This window comes from Salmo salar, chromosome ssa29 (assembly GCF_905237065.1).
Source record: "Salmo salar chromosome ssa29, Ssal_v3.1, whole genome shotgun sequence".
Classification (NCBI taxonomy): Eukaryota; Metazoa; Chordata; class Actinopteri; order Salmoniformes; family Salmonidae; genus Salmo; species Salmo salar.
Window position 1 is genome coordinate 26,949,043 of NC_059470.1, and position 5,958 is coordinate 26,955,000.

At 46.1% G+C, this 5,958-nt stretch overlaps 1 pseudogene; it reads left to right on the forward strand.

The window, feature by feature from the left end:
* Window positions 1–676: 676 nt before the first annotated feature.
* The window catches only part of LOC106590482 (activated CDC42 kinase 1-like), a 31,592-nt pseudogene continuing 26,310 nt past the window's right edge, over window positions 677–5,958 (forward strand).

The window sequence follows — 5,958 nt, forward strand, 5'->3', positions numbered from 1 at the left end:
CTGGACTGTGTGTGTGGTTATTGTTCATTAATGGGCTGATATCAATACTATGCATGCCAGTCTCTCTTGGTTAAGAGTTGAGGAGAGACTGACTGCATCGCTTCTTCTTTTTATAAGAAACATTCATGTGTTGAAAATCCCAAATTGTTTGCTTAGTCAATTTACACACAGCTCTGACACACACACTTATCCCACCAGACATGCCACCAGGTGGTCTTTTCATTGACCCCAAATCCAGAACAAATTCAAGAAAACGTACAGTATTATATAAAGCCCTTATTCATGGAACTTCCATCTCAAATAAACAGCAAACCTGGTTTCAAAAACCAGATAAAGCAACACCTCGTGGCACAACGCCTGTCCCCTGTTTTGATCTAGATAGTTTGTGTGTATGCATTGATATGTAGGCTACATGTGCCTTTTTAAAAATGTATGTAGTTCTGTCCTTGAGCTGTTCTTGTCTGATGATGTTCTATATTATGTCATTCTGTATTATGTTTCATGATATGTTTTTGTGTGGACCACAGGAAGAGGAGCTGCTGCTTTTGCAACAGCTAATGGGGATCCTAATAAAATACCAAATCGTCGTTGGACGCTAACTATCAAAAATCCTTACCCAATAGATCATGCAAAGTTTCAATGCAATTTCGGCGGCCTGGAACGTACCGTATCTCTATGTGCGCACAACGCGGTGACGCCACGCCAGTAATCCCAGCAACACGCGACCAGGAATGACAGGAGAGGACAGGGGAAAACAACCGACTGCTTATTTTACCAAGAGAAAATGAAGGTTTCTGAAAACAACAACTGATTAAGGCGAGTTTTGGCGAGGTGGAGAAAATAGTCTGTCTTTCTCTCCGCATCTCTCTCTTTCTACATCTCTCGATGAGCGTCTGCATGAACTATACTGTTATCTTGATTTGGGTCTCTGTCTCTGATGAGGTTACCGTTAATAGGCTAGTCAGTGTATGGATCAGTGATGCGACATGTCCTATTTAACATTTCAGTAGATTAGTTTAAAGAACTGATTCAATGCGCATATCTCTTAGCTTATTTAGCCTAGCTCAACAAGAGCTACTGTTTACTAGGAGAGAAAGGGATGAGGGTTAAGCGTAGGCTCGTTATGTAGTGTTTTCTCCCTATAGCAACAGTAGTCTGCACTGCAGTGCTGTTTTATAATGCAGAGAGAGAGAGGCTGAATCAGGCGTAATACAGGCTATATTTAAATGTCCATATTCAGACCCAGAGTGCCCTCAATAAAACAGAGACACAGAAAGCACTGTTTCTAGCACTCTCTTCTCTCTCCAGGGATGTTGTATTATTCAACAGTAGACAGGCGATGTTGAGAGTCATAGGGAGAAAGGGATAGAGGTGTGGAAGTGTCCTGTGCTGTGCATAGTGGTGAGTCAGCACAGATGGATAGAGAAAAGGACAGTTTATAGACAGCTTAGCTTGGCTGATAGAGACAGGAGAGAGTGGTGTCAGATGTCTCCTGGGTGTGTGTGTGTGTGTGTGTGTGTGTGTGTGTGTGTGTGTGTGTGTGTGTGTGCGAGCGCCTGTGTGTATTTGTGTATTGGTTTGTGTGTATTGATTAGGCAGAAGGTCGTGAGGTTGAGGGGAGATCAACACTGGGCAGACTTGCAGCAGAGTGACAGAGAGGAACTGAGATTTACCACTGTTATAACACACACGGCTGAAACCAGGACAAAACCACAGAGTATTGAAAGAGGGACGGCGGGTGAGGGGAGGTTGAAGGAGGAGTGTGGGAGGAGCAGCAGCCATGGCAGAGAACTATATGTACCAGCATCTGTCCTACGAGATAGAAGAGGAGGAGAAGGAAGAGAGGAATGAGAGAGGAACGAAGGAGAGAGGAGAGAGGAGAGAAAAGATGGTAAAGTCTTATGTACTGTGTCAGACTGGTTGATGTTGTTGTTGGTATGTTGACTGTGTGTGTGTGTGTGTGTGTGTGTGTGTGTGTGTGTGTGTGTGTGTGTGTGTGTGTGTGTGTGTGTGTGTGTGTGTAGATGACAGAGGAGGGGACAGAGTGGTTGATAGACCTGTTAACAGACGTTCAGCTGCAGCAGTACTTCCTGCGTGTCCGTGACGAGCTGAACGTGACCCGCCTGTCACACTTCGACTACGTCAAGAATGAAGACCTGGAGAAGATCGGCATGGGGAGGCCAGGTGTGTGAAGTCATATCCTATTTTAAAGTGTAAAAAATATCAAGGAAAGCTATAGTAGTGGATTTACCGTGTCTATTCGTCTAGAAATGGTCCCAATCGCAGTCACAACGTGGTCATATCACAGTCACAAGGTGGTGATATCACAGTCACAACGTGGTCATAACACAGTCACAAGGTGGTCATAACACAGTCACAACGTGGTCATATCACAGTCACAACGTGGTCATATCACAGTCACTACGTGGTCATAACACAGTCACAACGTGGTCATAACACAGTCACAACGTGGTCATATCACAGTCACAACGTGGTCATATCACAGTCACAACGTGGTCATAACACAGTCACAACGTGGTCATAACACAGTCACAACGTGGTCATATCACAGTCACAACGTGGTCATATCACAGTCACAACGTGGTCATAACACAGTCACAACGTGGTCATATCACAGTCACAACGTGGTCATATCACAGTCACAACGTGGTCATAACACAGTCACAACGTGGTCATAACACAGTCACAACGTGGTCATATCACAGTCACAACGTGGTCATAACACAGTCACAACGTGGTCATATCACAGTCACAACGTGGTGTTACAACGTGGTCATATCACAGTCACAACGTGGTCATATCACAGTCACAACGTGGTCATATCACAGTCACAACGTGGTCATAACACAGTCACAACGTGGTCATATCACAGTCACAACGTGGTCATATCACAGTCACAACGTGGTCATAACACAGTCACAACGTGGTCATATCACAGTCACAACGTGGTCATAACACAGTCACAACGTGGTCATATCACAGTCACAACGTGGTCATATCACAGTCACAACGTGGTCATATCACAGTCACAACGTGGTCATAACACAGTCACAACGTGGTCATATCACAGTCACAACGTGGTCATATCACAGTCACAACGTGGTCATAACACAGTCACAACGTGGTCATATCACAGTCACAACGTGGTCATAACACAGTCACAACGTGGTCATATCACAGTCACAACGTGGTCATGTCACAGTCACAACGTGGTCATATCACAGTCACAAGGTGGTCATAACACAGTCACAACGTGGTCATAACACAGTCACAACGTGGTCATATCACAGTCACAACGTGGTCATAACACAGTCACAACGTGGTCATATCACAGTCACAACGTGGTGTTACAACGTGGTCATATCACAGTCACAACGTGGTCATATCACAGTCACAACGTGGTCATATCACAGTCACAACGTGGTCATAACACAGTCACAACGTGGTCATATCACAGTCACAACGTGGTCATATCACAGTCACAACGTGGTCATATCACAGTCACAACGTGGTCATAACACAGTCACAACGTGGTCATATCACAGTCACAACGTGGTCATATCACAGTCACAACGTGGTCATATCACAGTCACAACGTGGTCATATCACAGTCACAACGTGGTCATAACACAGTCACAACGTGGTCATATCACAGTCACAACGTGGTCATATCACAGTCACAACGTGGTCATAACACAGTCACAACGTGGTCATATCACAGTCACAACGTGGTCATAACACAGTCACAACGTGGTCATATCACAGTCACAACGTGGTCATGTCACAGTCACAACGTGGTCATGTCACAGTCACAACGTGGTCATATCACAGTCACAACGTGGTCATATCACAGTCACAAGGTGGTCATAACACAGTCACAACGTGGTCATAACACAGTCACAACGTGGTCATATCACAGTCACAACGTGGTCATATCACAGTCACAACGTGGTTATAACACAGTCACAACGTGGTCATATCACAGTCACAAGGTGGTCATATCACAGTCACAACGTGGTCATAACACAGTCACAACGTGGTCATATCACAGTCACAAGGTGGTCATATCACAGTCACACAGTCCTGTCTCTCCTCCTCAATCTATTTTCCTCTCTCTTTGTCCTGTAGCGATCCAAGATGTCACATACATAGAGGATGGGGTAGCAGTGTGTCAGAGGGAGGCTGACAGTGTGTAATGTATTATCTGTGTGTTGCAGGCCAGAGGAGGTTGACAGTGTGTAATGTATTCTCTGTGTGTTGCAGGACAGAGGAGGCTGACAGTGTGTAATGTATTCTCTGTGTGTTGCAGGCCAGAGGAGGCTGACAGTGTGTAATGTATTCTCCTTGTTTTGCAGGCCAGAGGAGGCTGGCAGTGTGTAATGTATTCTCTGTGTTTTGCAGGCCAGAGGAGGCTGACAGTGTGTAATATATTCTCTGTGTGTTGCAGGCCAGAGGAGGCTGACAGTGTGTAATGTATTCTCTGTGTGTTGCAGGCCAGAGGAGGCTGACAGTGTGTAATGTATTCTCTGTGTGTTGCAGGCCAGAGGAGGCTGACAGTGTGTAATGTATTCTCTGTGTGTTGCAGGCCAGAGGAGGCTGACAGTGTGTAATGTATTCTCTGTGTTTTGCAGGCCAGAGGAGGCTGACAGTGTGTAATATATTCTCTGTGTGTTGCAGGCCAGAGGAGGCTGACAGTGTGTAATGTATTCTCTGTGTGTTGCAGGCCAGAGGAGGCTGGCAGTGTGTAATGTATTCTCTGTGTGTTGCAGGCCAGAGGAGGCTGACAGTGTGTAATGTATTCTCTGTGTGTTGCAGGCCAGAGGAGGCTGACAGTGTGTAATGTATTCTCTGTGTGTTGCAGGACAGAGGAGGCTGACAGTGTGTAATGTATTCTCTGTGTGTTGCAGGCCAGAGGAGGCTGACAGTGTGTAATGTATTCTCTGTGTGTTGCAGGACAGAGGAGGCTGACAGTGTGTAATGTATTCTCTGTGTGTTGCAGGACAGAGGAGGCTGGCAGTGTGTAATGTATTCTCTGTGTGTTGCAGGCCAGAGGAGGCTGACAGTGTGTAATGTATTCTCTGTGTGTTGCAGGCCAGAGGAGGCTGGCAGTGTGTAATGTATTCTCTGTGTGTTGCAGGCCAGAGGAGGCTGACAGTGTGTAATGTATTCTCTGTGTGTTGCAGGCCAGAGGAGGCTGACAGTGTGTAATGTATTCTCTGTGTGTTGCAGGACAGAGGAGGCTGACAGTGTGTAATGTATTCTCTGTGTGTTGCAGGCCAGAGGAGGCTGACAGTGTGTAATGTATTCTCTGTGTGTTGCAGGACAGAGGAGGCTTTGGGAGGCAGTCAAGAGGAGGAGAGCTCTCTGTAAACGCAAGTCCTGGATGAGCAAGGTACAGCACACAGTGAGTTTGAATCCTTCTTAGCTGTGTGTGTGTGTGTGTGTGTGTGTGTGTGTGTGTGTGTGTGTGTGTGTGTGTGTGTGTGTGTGTGTGTGTGTGTGTGTGTGTGTGTGTGAACGTGCATGCGGGCATGCATGGCTGAGTTAGTGTGTGCATGTGCGTGCAATGCGTTTTTTTGTACGTGTGTGTGTACGTGGTTGAGTCACTCTAAGCTTTAGTCTCTGTGTTTTTTTGTACGTGTGTCTGTACGTGGTTGAGTCACTCTAAGCTTTAGTCTCTGTGTTTGGGCCAGCAGGTATTTCCAGGGAAGAGACCTGACTCTGACTCCGACCCACAGCAGCCCCGGGGAGCTTCGCCCACCTTGATGACTCCAGGTGTGTGGGTGTTTCACATATTCTTTACATTATCCCAACTCCAGGCTTATCATTTTGGAGATTTTAACCTACTCAAATCAAATGTATTTATATAGCCCTTCTTACATCAGCTGATATCTCAAAGTGCTGTACAGAAACCCAGCCTAAAACCCCAAGCAGCAA